This window comes from Diaphorina citri, unplaced genomic scaffold (assembly GCF_000475195.1).
Source record: "Diaphorina citri unplaced genomic scaffold, Diaci psyllid genome assembly version 1.1 scaffold61, whole genome shotgun sequence".
In the NCBI taxonomy this organism is placed as follows: domain Eukaryota; kingdom Metazoa; phylum Arthropoda; class Insecta; order Hemiptera; family Psyllidae; genus Diaphorina; species Diaphorina citri.
This window is the reverse complement of record NW_007377498.1, coordinates 259,344-274,796: the sequence shown is the minus strand read 5'-3', so window position 1 is coordinate 274,796 and position 15,453 is coordinate 259,344. Positions and strand designations below refer to the sequence as shown.

The 15,453-nt window shown below is 35.7% G+C and overlaps 1 protein-coding gene across 1 annotated transcript in view; it reads left to right on the top strand.

Moving 5' to 3' along the window:
- The window catches only part of LOC103518509 (G1/S-specific cyclin-D2), a 145,889-nt gene that overhangs the window by 121,671 nt on the left and 8,765 nt on the right, over positions 1-15,453 (top strand). The window lies entirely within an intron of this gene.

Genomic DNA, 15,453 nt, shown 5'->3' with positions numbered 1-15,453 from the left:
TTGTTAGTTCTGGACTGGGAATGATTGATTTATTAATGTTTTTCCTCACCTCCTCTATTGTTGCACTTGGTCCTGCAGTTTCCAATTCGTTTGTGCAGATTTTCTTTTCATGCCTTGTCCTGTCCATGTAGTTTTGTTAGTTCTGGACTGGGAACAACGAGTGCCCCATCCTCGTTCTCTCTGCCTCCTTTGAAACATTCTTGTAGCATTATCTTTTCTAAATCTCTTTCAACTGTTGCAGTTTAGTCTTGGTGCATGTTATTGAATAGGTTTACTAATTGTATTTTATTGTTATTTTCTTCGTATTTAAATCAAAATTTATGACTTTTCTTTCGTTTCTACTTATTTCTTCTCCTATAGCTGCCTGATCTTCATTTGCAACCGTATATTCAATATGCATTATTTATGTTATACTGTGGAATGCCATTATGTGTTTTACAAGGGTATTACAATTGATGTGCATTCCTGCTCCATTTCATTCATTCACATCTTTTCTAATCAATAAAAGCATTCATTTTCGAAAACCACGTACCATGAAAATTTTAAACTACTTATTTGTAAATGGTAATTGTAAAATTATACTTTTAATTTAATCGATCTATGTACTACATAGCTTTTCCAACGTTTAACTTGTTCAAATGGAAGGTGTGATATAATTTACTTTCTATTATCTACCTACCTGATTTTATATCAAACTTACTCTCCTTTTTTTCCTCAGTACGACTGAAATTTAATATTCTGTCGCTTTTCTAAACCTGTTGATACAACTCTCTTGTTGCTAGCTACGTCTTCTACCTGAAACCAGAAAAAAAGGTCAAAATTATTTGCCTGTTCTAGTTTCAATTCCTGTAGAGCTTTTATAAAGTAACAGTTGTTTGTTTGATTCGGCTGGCTGATCATCAGTGCGCGTTAGATCGAAATGACGTGATAAAATCCACTGACCCATAGGTGTTTCCAGGAGGTCGTTATTTGAATAATTATCCGATTGTAATCTCGAAAAAAACATACTGGTCAATATTTTTTATGACCCACAAACGGATATTTTCCAAACAAATACAAATCTATCCTTTCTTTCTCCCCCACCCCTTTTTCCTAATCTGATCGGCCGATCTACTTTCAGAAGGTTTTTCTATGAGTTGTGTGACGTAAAAAAAGGGTCAACTTTTGTTATTGACATCTTATTGGACGTTTCCTTTTGTGCAACTTCTTTAAGTCCGATGTGAAAACTTAATTATGGTATTGGGAATGTTTGTGTAACTGACTCCCTCTTGAAAAGAAAAGCTTATTTCTTCTTATGATCTTATTTCTGTGGTAGGTTCTTTGGTAGCAATCCCAAATTTATAGATTCGTCCTCGTTAGCGAGAATTTCGTATTGTGAATTTTGTCTTGAAAAATTCCAGCTTGAAAATTCCTAGTCAGGAATAGGAACATACCTACGTATCTAATACTTCAATGACATTTAAATTTAAAATTTTAAACCATCAGTTCTGGATAAGACTCTAAAGTTATGCAACGTCCATCGAGGTTTCGCTTTGGACGGCCGATCATTTAAGGACTCCTTGAAATTTTGGTTGAATCGCAAAGCACCCAGCCTTGTTAGGACGATCTAAGGGGATATTTCTCAAAGAAACGGTGGATAAGTCATATGTATGTAAGTCCGTTTATTTTGAGAAATTTTCTCAAAAAGGAAGTCATTCGTCAACTTTCAACTTCCTCTATAGTTCCTATATCCTTTGTACTCGCATATTGTCCTTTGCATTGTGAGTTGACAAATTAGCATAATCATTACCAGAGCAGCATTAGCATTACCTTCTAATGCTTTGGGAAATGAAAGCCAATTTTCCTTTTGACTGTAATCTCATGTTATTATTGCTGTTGTCAACTGATTTTTTACTTTCTCTCTATTATTATAGGTGTTTTTATAATGTTTTCTCTCAGTTTTAATCACTTTTGCATATAATTTTCTCCTTCGCCTTCACAAATCACGAGGGTTGAAGCACATCCGCTGTGAGTGTTCTCAGCATTTGTGATTTCAAATGTTGACACTCGCTTCTATGTTTCTCGTCACGATTGACAAATCAGCGGTCAAGACGTTAGCTTCCAGCTGGATAATCACGGGCTCGAATCCCTTCCAGGTCAAGAACCAAAATCACATTCTTCAGTTTGGTTGGTATCACTAAACTTGTGCGTACCAGAAACTACTTCAATGACCAAGATCACATGAACAGTGTAGATTTAGTATTTGTTCAAAATATCAGTGATGACAGCACGATCAGATTAATGATCGATCCATCTCAACAAATTAGCAGAATTTAAGTTAAATGTTGAAGAATTGCATCAACAAATACATAGTTCTAAACATAATGAAATACATTGTACCTACATACTGCAAGAATTCAATCACTATAAATAAAACACAACGAATCTTTCAAAATTCAAAAATTAAGACGACAGTTTCAAAGGAATTTTAAAGTTATTGTTCACAACGCATCATAAAATTGATTTCTTTACGAGAAGAAAGAAGAATTTATAACTTCTTATTGTAGAAGATTAATATTGAATATCTCAACAGATGGTTGCGAGCACGCGTCTTGAAGACAGTTGGTTGCATGTGTGGGGATGCACCATTTCTATTACAATAGGAAAAGTCCCGTATGCACCTGGAGGTATTGTAATCAACTGCAGTAGTTCCTTACTATTTTCTTTAAGGAGTAATTCCTCCGTGATGTTTATAAAGACGATTATGTTCATACTGGGTGGGTGTGTGATTTATTAGGATTTTCGTTGAGATCCTTTTCAGCCTGGCTTAAATCTCAAAAGACAGTAAGGCAAAAATGGCATAATTTTATCCTAATTTATGTTTTGTGAATTTTCATCGACTGTTGTCTCGATTTTACAATGTACTAATTATTTACCTTGGTTTATTTCATTTTAAGTGTTGTTTACTTCATTATTTTTCTTTTCCTTTATTTTTATACCGGAATGTTTACTCATCCGTTCTCTGCTCGTTTTGAATCTTGTAGCATTTTTCTTATTCGTCACACTTTTTCATAAACGACTCTCTTATCCCAGTTTGGAAGAAAATTTCCATCCATCTGATATCAAAATCACCCTGTACATTAGGTCTCTCTCAAGGTGAGTTGGGGTTGTAAGGAAATTACAACAAAGACTTGTACCCATTTCCTTTCCGCATTACCATCACTCGTAGCATTTACTTCTGTCTTATTCCGGTGATTAGAAATTGGTTACTTTGGACCAATCAACCAATGTCTTCAAAAGTAAACATTTGCTTTCTGCAGTACGAAATATGTTTTGTGTAATCCAAACACGAGTTTCAATCCATTTCAGAGCCTCTTATATTATTTTTTACTAAGAATATAGCTAATTCTATTTCCATTTCGGATGTTTGCTATCATGGATTTATGGCTATCCCTGGTCTTGTAAATTCCTGCTTACAGATGATAGTTACACCAATGTCACAGCTCACTGATCAAGGATTATCAAATCCTAATCAGGCCTTAAGGGGGGGGAAAAAGAGTTTGTGTAATGATCCCAACACAAAAGAAGACGAAGAAGAACTGAATTTCCTCGATTAAAAAAAAAAAAAGAGTTCATGGTACTTCAAGTGTGGGGGTTCAATTTTTTTTCTTCTCTCCATTAATTACCTTGGAGCAAGTTCAATGTTAAAGACATGGCCTGATGTATAGGCAAGGGATATGCCATATGGTGGTGATAATTATAATCCAAGATATAAAAAACCTAGTGGAATCTATCTTCATATCTCGTAGATACTACTGGGATACCATTCTCAATGTTATAGTTCTTCAGGGTTCCCTTACAATAAGGGTACCTAATACTTGTAAATATGTATGTTGGCAACATATGACGTTTTCTGTGTAATGTATTCACCGTCAGGGGATATCGATGGAATGGGTTGGTGTTCTTGTACGAGTGACTTTACGAGCCAAAGAAAAGCTGGCAAATTCTTCAAAAGTAATAGAAAGGAAGAAGTTGGCAAGTTTTAGTAAGCAATGCAAAGGGCCAAACTTGAAAAGTGAAAATGAAGTCATCCAAATCCAAACAAGATGTTCTCCTGTTCAGAAAGAGGAGTTGGGCCGAGTTGGTTTGGATTGGGCAGCTAGCAGTTCCGCAACTGTCTTCAAGAGAGCAGAGACAAATAATTTATCTGTCACGTCACCGTGAACTATATTAAATTTCTTTTCCTTCACGCATAGGTAATCTGCATCCGCGTATCTCGGCGGCTTTTGTATCAAGATCCGGTTTCCTGTTGATCCGATTCCTTCTATCTCAGCATCTTTGGCTACATCTTAACAGCTGTAATTCCTTCATGTGAGTCTTCTTTGATTATTTGATATAATTTTCTCATAACTAATTTTCTTCGTTTTCTTTTTTGATTTCAGGTAATTTGGAGTAAAACTCCCTTTTCGCCCTTTCAATATTCAGACTTGTATCGTAAGTTATTTTAATGAAAACTATCTAAATTACATTGAAAGAATAATACCAGTTGTATCCAAGAGTGAGAGTTATCAATGAATACCAAATTTCAAGGTAATTGATCTCTTAGAAACTGCTCGACGACAGGTAAATTACATAAAAACTGACGTTGACAACGTTATGACCAAGATATTTTCTTAATATTGAAAGATTTACCCTTTACTTAATTGTAGAGCATTTTCTAACCCCAACATCTCACAGTAAGCCGCACTGCACCGTTATCTCTAACCCCAAAACTGCATTTCTCTCTTGAGATCTTCAATGCCGCGCCCTTAACCTTTCCTGCCCCCTCGTCTACAATGTCTAGTCTGTGAAAATTTTCCTGTCGGGAAGGAACTCTGTGAAATCCGTTTTCTGGACTCTTTTTCATTCTTTTAACACACTTGAATGGGCGAAGTAGATTTTTCGCCATTGTTATCTAGGAAACCTTTCTTTCAAGTTTCTTCAGCTGTCGTTTTTTCGTTTTCTTGCCCTTCTTCTTCTAGTCTGTGAAAATTTTCCTGTCGGGAAGGAACTCTGTGAAATCCGTTTTCTGGACTCTTTTTCATTCTTTTAACACACTTGAATGCGCGAAGTAGATTTTTCGCCATTGTTATCTAGGAAACCTTTCTTTCGAGTTTCTTCAGCTGTCGTTTTTTCGTTTTTTTGCCCTTCTTCCATTGTCTCGCCAAGTTTGTCGCGCAATTTATTGAGTTCTCTTTTATAATTTTGATATATGACGTAGAATGTATGGTATTTCAAAATTCTCTTTGGTTTTTGTCTCGCGATTGTCATTGTTTACTTGGATCTTGAGACTTCTTTCAAGATTTTTCTCCTTATATGCCTTGAGTCTCTCCGCCTCTTTGACAATGGAAATGCCATCAGCCTATCCGCGCTCCTTATTCCAGACGAACGGGTTTGCGGAAAACCCACTGGCTATTTCCCAGCACTCGGAAATCTGGATTAAAAGTGTGGTTTTACGGTTTTTCTTTCGCGTTATACCCCCGCGTAACCGCTAAAGATAGAAATCTTTACTGTTCGCTTCATTTAACTCGAATGGATTCACTTCATTTAGATTTCATTCGGTAGGAATAGAAGATAATCAAAATGAGGATTAAAAGATTTGAGCATTTAACTGACAAACTTGTCGAAATTGATGTCAAAAACGCAACTGAAATCAACAAATTCATGAGTAGATGACGTAACTTCGAAGGAAAGAAAAAATCAAAAAGGTGACATGTACGTAGATAATGAAAAACTAGATTAATTAAATAAAATAATTTATATAAAAAAGCACACACAAAATAGTCAACGGAATACATAATTATTAGGTATTATCTACTGATCTCGGAACACCATTTTTCGGAAAGAAAAAATCAAAAAGGTGACATGTACGTAGATAATGAAAAACTAGATTAATTAAATAAAATAATTTATATAAAAAAGCACACATACAAAATAGTCAACGGAATACTTATTAGGTATTATCTACTGATCTCGGAACACCATTTTTCCATCATCTAAATTTCCAAATAACCAAGTATAACCTATACATGGTTATTGAAATGAAACCTTGACAGTCTAAAATTTTAACCATGCTTACACTTTTTAGATCTGATTTTAATCAAAGATATCTTTGTAAATATTTGACAATAATTACATTGAAGCTCTTGATAAAACACCTGTCTGAATCTTGCGTATTAAGCAAACTATTTTATATAAAAAAAAAGCAATCCAAAACTTCTGAACGTCATTTTCCTGGATCATCTAATGGATCCATCGGCAATATGAGAGGAACTCATAAATTGGTCACCTAAATGACTTCGATCATGACCTTTGTCTATCTTTGTAAATATTTGACAATAATTACATTGAAGCTCTTGATAAAACACCTGTCTGAATCTTGCGTATTAAGCAAACTATTTTATAAAAAAAAAGCAATCCAAAACTTAAAGTGAACGTCATTTTTCTGGGTCATCTAATGGATCCATCAGCAATATGAGAGGAACTCATAAAGTGGTCACCTAAATGACTTCGATCATGACCTTTGTTCTTCTTTCAGTGTTTCTTCGTCATCTTTGAGGATGTGTGAGACATTGGACGTCGAGAAGCTGGGGGGTCTGAAGCGCATTTTTCTGCACTGCGAGCTTTGGTGTGAAGCATATTTGCTCTCATTTAATACTGTTGCCTGAATTCATATGAAACCGTTGAAAGTTGTGAAATTTGTTTTTAATGTATGCAAAAGATTGTTTTTCTTCTTGGCTGATATACATATAGATTGGCTGGTAGGTATACATATTTTCTTATTGTGAGTAACGATTTTCCTGATGGCTAATAGAGGGTTGAAGCACATCCGCTGTGAGTGTTCCCAGCATTTGTGATTTCAAATGTTGACACTCGCTTCTATGTTTCTCGTCACGATTGAAAAATCAGCGGTCAAGACGTTAGCTTCCAGCTGGATAATCACGGGCTCGAATCCCTTCCAGGTCAAGAACCAAAATCACATTCTTCAGTTTGGTTGGTATCACTAAACTTGTGCCAGAAACTACTTCAATGACCAAGATCACATGAACAGTGTAGATTTAGTATCTGTTCAAAATATTAGTGATGACAGCACGATCAGATTAATGATCGATCCATCTCAACAAATTAGCAGAATTTAAGTTAAATGTTGAAGAACTGCTTCAACAAATACATAGTTCTAAACATAATGAAATACATTGTACCTACATACTGCAATAATTCAATAGCTATAAATAAAACACAACGAATCTTTCAAAATTCAAAAATGAAGACGACAGTTTCAAAGAATTTAAAGTTATTGTTCACAAGCACATCATAAATTGATTTCTTTACGAGAAGAAAGAAGAATTTAATAACTTCTTATTGTAGAAGATTAATATTGAATATCTCAACAGATGGTTGTGAGCACGCGTCTTGAAGACAGTTGGTTGCATGTGTGGGGATGCACCATTTCTATTACAATAGGAAAAGTCCCGTATGCACCTGGAGGTATTGTAATCAACTGCAGTAGTTCCTTACTATTTTCTTTAAGGAGTAATTCCTCCGTGATGTTTATAAAGACGATTATGTTCATACTGGGTGGGTGTGTGATTTATTAGGATTTTCGTTGAGATCCTTTTCAGCCTGGCTTAAATCTCAAACGACAGTAAGGCAAAAATGGCATAATTTTATCCTAATTTATGTTTTGTGAATTTTCATCGATTGTTGTCTCGATTTTACAATGTACTAATTATTTACCTTGGTTTATTTCATTTCAAGCGTTGTTTACTTCATTATTTTTCTTGTCCTTTATTTTTATACCGGAATGTTTACTCATCCTTTCTCCGCTCGTTTTGAATCTTGTAGCATTTTTCTTATTCGTCACACTTTTTCATAAACGACTCTCTTATCCCAGTATGTTTTGTGAATTTTCATCGACTGTTGTCTCGATTTTACAATGTACTAATTATTTACCTTGGTTTATTTCATTTTAAGTGTTGTTTATTTTTCTTTTCCTTTAATTTTATACCGGAATGTTTACCTACTCATCCGTTCTCTGCTTGTTTTGAATCTTGTAGCATTTTTCTTATTCGTCACACTTTTTCATAAACGACTCTCTTATCCCAGTTTGGAAGAAAATTTCCATCCATCTGATATCAAAATCACCCTGTACATTAGGTCTCTCTCAAGGTGAGTTGGGGTTGTAAGGAAATTACAACAAAGACTTGTACCCATTTCCTTTCCGCATTACCATCACTCGTAGCATTTACTGCTGTCTTATTCCGGTGATTCGAAATTGGTAACTTTGGACCAATCAACCAATGTCTTCAAAAGTAAACATTTGCTTTCTGCAGTACGAAATATGTTTTGTGTAATCCAAACAGGAGTTTCAATCCATTTCAGAGCCTCTTGTATTATTTTTTACCAAGAATATAGCTAATTCTATTTCCATTTCGGATGTTTGCTATCATGGATTTATGACAACTGCAGAGAGTGCATAGGCTTCGGGCTTCACATTCAACTATTGAAAAGCAGGTGGCATAATATCCTAGATATTCTACATCTTGTCATGGAAGTTACTAGGATATTATAGATTTTACGACCCGTAGTAGCATCCTCCAAACCATTTTGCCAACACACTGTCATGGCAGACAAAGAAGATGATTGTGAAATCTTTAGAGTTTTATCAAAAGTCACAATACTTAGTCAGAAGGGTGAAACTGCTACACAAGCTCAATTAAATTATTACCAGGTAGCTTTATCTTAATTGCTCACATCCGCGGATCACTATGATCTGATAGTTCATTCGACGAGAGAATTCGGAGACTTTTTCACAATCCTTATATGTAACTTGTCTTCATAGTGTTGGTTATATCTCGGAGGATGTCGAATTACGGACAGAACATATCTACATAATCGTATGTTCGGATTGTTCGGCTGAAAATCTTTCTTGCTTTACTTATCTTTCGGCATACCATGTACCTAGCATGGAGAAGATTATCATATTTCTTAGGGCTTCTGGGGGGGGATGGTACACCGTCTGATTCATTGCGCCCGATGAGATCTGCCGGGCATTGATTACGACATAGCTTTTGTTTCGGAACACGTGAAGAACAACCGGTTTTGGAGAGGAATTTTATGTTGCAAATTACTCTATCATCAGCAGCATCAAAATGTTGCATTCTTTATCCCTGTGTGAGAGTCTTGTCAATAAAAAGCGATCAGCTGGTCTTCTTTTATGCGATTTTATGGCGATCCGATCAGCTCCCGGAAGGCTGAAGATTTGGAAAATTTGTAGGAGGTCATAATGGATAATTTTGGGTCCATTTATGTAGGTCCTACGAATAAGAACGAAAAGACACCATATTGGAAAATTTTCATTCAAAAAGATTCTTTATCCCTGTGTGAGAGTCTTGTCAATAAAAAGCGATCAGCTGGTCTTCTTTTATGCGATTTTATGGCGATCCGATCAGCTCCAATTGAACATGATGGGCTGAAGATTTGGAAAATTTGTAGGAGGTTATAATGGATAATTTTGGGTCCATTTATGTAGGTCCTACGAATAAGAACGAAAAGACAACATATTGGAAATTTTTCATTCAAAAAGTCTGAAGTCTGAAAATCTCTGAACATTTCATGTAATATTTCCTCAATATTTTCATTGGGTAGGTATTTTTTTATTTTATTTTTATTATTATTACTATTCTTTTTTTTTTTACTCAATAAACATCAACATTAAAATTGGCACAATCATAAACTACGATTTTATGGCGATCTAAATACCTACCCACCTTATTTTGCCTACCAAAAACATTTTCAACATTTCGTCCTTCAAGACATAAAAGAAGATACCGATCCTCTTAAACAATAAATAAAATTGAAAAAAAAAGGAAAAAAATGTTAATATATCATAGCAATGTTGTAAGGAAAAATAAATGGTCTCCTACCTTAAAAATGACATCATAAAAAATTTGCATAATTAAGTGTCTATTGTGTTGGAACAACTTTTTATTGGAAATCACAAATTTTTATTTCCTTCTTTTCGGATTGAATAGAAGACTCCCGATCTCTGTAACTGCTTCAAGCAGATGTTTCTTTGAAAACAAGGGCACAGATTTCTTATGTGTGATGTCAATAAACTTCCAATATATGTACCTTCAAGATATATTTAAATGTTGTAGATATTTTAACAATTGATATGGGTCCGTTGGAATCTAAGGAAAATCCGGACGTATTTATGTACATTGTGATCCTACGTGTATGTTACGATCAGTTGGAGAAACTCTAAAAAAAAAAAGTTTTGGTTGTCCGAAACGAACATTTCCTATGTATTGTCGTTGATTGAACACGAACCTTACCTGGTTTGGGTCAAATGTTCACCCCAATCATCTTTATATGATTGAGAGACTTATTGCCTACTAAAATGACTAAAATCATGTCAGATATTGGATAATGCAATCATAATTTTACCTAGGTCTTATTGTTCTTAGTTCTTACAGATTGCGAAACTCTCACATTTGGTTTTCGGTGTTTGTTCGCACCATATGTAAGGAAGTGTGAATTAGAAGGATATGCTAGGAGTGTCCTGTGCTAGAGTGACCGCTATAGTCCTGGTATTGCACCTTTCCATGTTGTGCACAACAAGGGAAATCATATCAGGATTCAGGAAGGGATAGTTAAGCGGTGTGAAATCCGTTAGATTCGGGTTTTTTGCGTAACGATTTCTCAGCCCTGAATTTAAATTTATACACAGGGAACACGTACATACCAATGCAAAGTATCTTTATTATAAATTGAGTCCGGAAGTGACACCCAATTCTTAGATGACATAATAATTGAGCCTTGTAAGACGAGCACTATACGAACTAACTGCTAGTTACTGCCTTGTAAATCCAGCAGCAATCAAAGTAGCAACTCACTAGGAAAATGAAATCTGATGGCCCTCGAAAGCAATTACTACTAGTTACTGACAGCCTCCGAAAACGTGTTTTGGCACTAAAAACTGACCATCGAAAATTTGACCCGATTACATTACTTTCCTTCCTATAGGATAAGGAAAGTAATAAAAGAAGTACTTGGAATGGAAATGAAATATATCAGTTCCATTATTAATTTATATACATTTCTTTTCTGATGTCATTTTCTTGCGTTGAACATTATTAGGAGAGATGCTCAAGAAATACGAGTTCAGCATGGAAAGTGGAAATGGAAATGAAATAAAATAGGTACTGAACACATTCTGAACTTTAGAAGTTACCATATTGATTTAATATGCAACAAATTGACGATATAATCTATCGGTTTCAGATCTAGATGAAAAGTTCAACAGTGATATAAAAGACACAGGGAGCAATTTTATCATTTCAAGCTCATATGATCCTGAAATCTCTTGTGCAAACCACTGGCCCATGTCAAAAACTATCCCATATTAATGAAACCAGGTAACAAAGAAAACTTGTCCATCATAAAAACCTATTAATGCTTTCAGTAAAAAGTCAAGTCCCCGCTCCTCATTAGAAACACTTCTGAGGTTCTCACAAGGCAATAAATATTCTCCTAAATAGGTTTCTATTTTCTAATGATCCTTGCGCAAGATTTCAAATGTTTGGGGCCTTTGAATTGTGTTCAATTACTACTGGGTTACTCCGTTCGTTCCTGTTTCTTCTGCTAACTAATTACTTTACCTATAATGTTATGAACCGAAGATACAATGTTCATATTGTGATTTCAAATGTTTGGGGCCTTTGAATTGTGTTCAATTACTACTGGGTTACTCCGTTCGTTCCTGTTTCTTCTGCTAACTAATTACTTCACCTATAATGTTATGAACCGAAGATACAATGTTCATATTTTGTAATTTAAAAAGCTTCATAAAAACTCAACCAACACCATTCAGAGAATTATGAATCCATGAAGAACTTTTGGTCTCGAACATTTGGACACAGGATCTACACAGGAACAATCGTAGAAACAATAAAAAAAACCGTACCAGTCATACCAGATATCTTAGATAAATACTGATGAGACTGACCTACTTTTAGTTCTGGTAAAAACACCTATCATAGGAAATGAACAAACATCTCTGGCTGCTTAATCAAGCAAGAACACCAACTCGCTTATTACATGCCAATTTTCTTCGCAAAGGGGTTGCAACTCTCGCGAATGCACCATTCATTTTCTTCTCAAGGTGAGTTGGGGTTGTAAGGAAATTACAACAAAGACTTGTACCCATTTCCTTTCCGCATTACCATCACTCGTAGCATTTACTTCTGTCTTATTCCGGTGATTAGAAATTGGTTACTTTGGACCAATCAACCAATGTCTTCAAAAGTAAACATTTGCTTTCTGCAGTACGAAATATGTTTTGTGTAATCCAAACACGAGTTTCAATCCATTTCAGAGCCTCTTATATTATTTTTTACTAAGAATATAGCTAATTCTATTTCCATTTCGGATGTTTGCTATCATGGATTTATGGAAAGACGATTATGTTCATACTGGGTGGGTGTGTGATTTATTAGGATTTTCGTTGAGATCCTTTTCAGCCTGGCTTAAATCTCAAAAGACAGTAAGGCAAAAATGGCATAATTTTATCCTAATTTATGTTTTGTGAATTTTCATCGACTGTTGTCTCGATTTTACAATGTACTAATTATTTACCTTGGTTTATTTCATTTTAAGTGTTGTTTACTTCATTATTTTTCTTTTCCTTTATTTTTATACCGGAATGTTTACTCATCCGTTCTCTGCTCGTTTTGAATCTTGTAGCATTTTTCTTATTCGTCACACTTTTTCATAAACGACTCTCTTATCCCAGTTTGGAAGAAAATTTCCATCCATCTGATATCAAAATCACCCTGTACATTAGGTCTCTCTCAAGGTGAGTTGGGGTTGTAAGGAAATTACAACAAAGACTTGTACCCATTTCCTTTCCGCATTACCATCACTCGTAGCATTTACTTCTGTCTTATTCCGGTGATTAGAAATTGGTTACTTTGGACCAATCAACCAATGTCTTCAAAAGTAAACATTTGCTTTCTGCAGTACGAAATATGTTTTGTGTAATCCAAACACGAGTTTCAATCCATTTCAGAGCCTCTTATATTATTTTTTACTAAGAATATAGCTAATTCTATTTCCATTTCGGATGTTTGCTATCATGGATTTATGGCTATCCCTGGTCTTGTAAATTCCTGCTTACAGATGATAGTTACACCAATGTCACAGCTGACTGATCAAGGATTATCAAATCCTAATCAGGCCTTAAGGGGGGGAAAAAGAGTTTCTGTAATGATCCCAACACAAAAGAAGACGAAGAAGAACTGAATTTCCTCGATTAAAAGAAAAAAGAGTTCATGGTACTTCAAGTGTGGGGGTTCAATTTTTTTCTTCTCTCCATTAATTACCTTGGAGCAAGTTCAATGTTAAAGACATGGCCTGATGTATAGGCAAGGGATATGCCATATGGTGGTGATAATTATAATCCAAGATATAAAAAAACCTAGTGGAATCTATCTTCATATCTCGTAAGATACTACTGGGATACCATTCTCAATGTTATAGTTCTTCAGGGTTCCCTTACAATAAGGGTACTTGTAAATGTGTATGTTGGCAACATATGACGTTTTCTGTGTAATGTATTCACCGTCAGGGGATATGGATGGAATGGGTTGGTGTTCAGTGTTCTTGTACGAGTGACTTTGCAGCCAAAGAAAAGCTGGCGAATTCTTCAAAAGTAATAGAAAGGAAGAAGTTGGCAAGTTTTAGTAAGCAATGCAAAGGGCCAAACTTGAAAGTGAAAATGAAGTCATCCAAATCCAAACAAGATGTTCTCCTGTTCAGAAAGAGGAGTTGGGCCGAGTTGGTTTAGATTGGGCAGCTAGCAGTTCCGCAACTGTCTTCAAGAGAGCAGAGACAAATAATTTATCTGTCACGTCACATATCTTAGATAAATACTGATGAGACTGACCTACTTTTAGTTCTGGTAAAAACACCTATCATAGGAAATGAACAAACATCTCTGGCTGATTAATCAAGCAAGAACACCTCTTGTTAAAAGTCCAGGAATGTTATCAAGAATTCGATAATGGAAAGTGGAGTTTCTAGATTTCGCTGATCCTGTGCCTGATTCATTGGACCGTGGCCCTATATGTTTCACCTGTTGTCTTGAAGCATGATTACTACTGGACACCCGGGTTCAAAGACTTGCCAGTGTCATTGAACAGTATCCAGAGTTCAATCATCGGACGTGCAACCAAATTGACTAGAAGTACTTTTTGGGGTAGACATTTCCGGTTAGAAACACCGCAATTGACCATGTCTTTGGCTACTTTAAATTTACGTTGTATAGGTACTAATTTAGACAAATGCTCGTGATCGCAATAGAGTGGTAGAAAGAACAGTTAAACGTACGTAACTGTTTGAAACGTACAAGATATTCAGCAGAGTTCAATCATCGGACGTGCAACCAAATTGACTAGTACTTTTTGGGGTAGACATTTCCGGTTAGAAACACCACAATTGACCATGTTTTTGGCTACTTTAAATTTACGTTGTATAGGTACTAGTTTAGACAAATGCTCGTGATCGCAATAGAGTGGTAGAAAGAACAGTTAAACGTACGTAACTGTTTGAAACGTATAAGATATTCAGCCAAGTGTGACCAAAAGTCGTTGCTACCGCAAGTAGCTCCGTGTCTTGTGTAGAAATGGCATGTGCCTTCTTTAGGGAGCTTCTAAATAGGGGAGTGGGGTTGAAGGGTTTACTTACATACTATCGTAGTGAAACCCAGGAAACGGTTTTCCACATTATTGATGGTTCTTGAACTGAATTTAACTGACGAAACGGCTGACACTGAGACTCAGGCACTCAGTAACCTGAGTGTGCTAGTATAGTGTGGCGTTTGGATTCATTCATGGAAAGATGCGAAGAACAAACTTAAAGGGGTTACTTACATACTATCGTAGTGAAACCCAGGAAACGGTTTTCCACATTATTGATGGTTCTTGAACTGAATTTAACTGACGAAGCGGCTGACACTGAGACTCAGGCACTCAGTAACCTGAGTGTGCTAGTGTAGTGTGGCGTTTGGATTCATTCATGGCAAGATGCGAAGAACAAACTTTTGTGTGGCTAATTCGAGTTCATTGAAGAAGGTCTCGTATTCAGATTGCAGATGGCTTCAGGGCGACCAGAATCATATTGCTCTGGCTCAAGATATTGAGACACCAAACTTGTCAGAGGAAGTAAGCTTCATTGACAAAAATTAATACATTAAACTTCTGCTCTGGCTCAAGATATTGAGACACCAAACTTGTCAGAGGAAGTAAGCTTCATTGACAAAAATTAATACATTAAACTTCAGTGAAACCCAGGAAACGGTTTTCCACATTATTGATGGTTCTTGAACTGAATTTAACTGACGAAACGGCTGACACTGAGACTCAGGCATTCAGT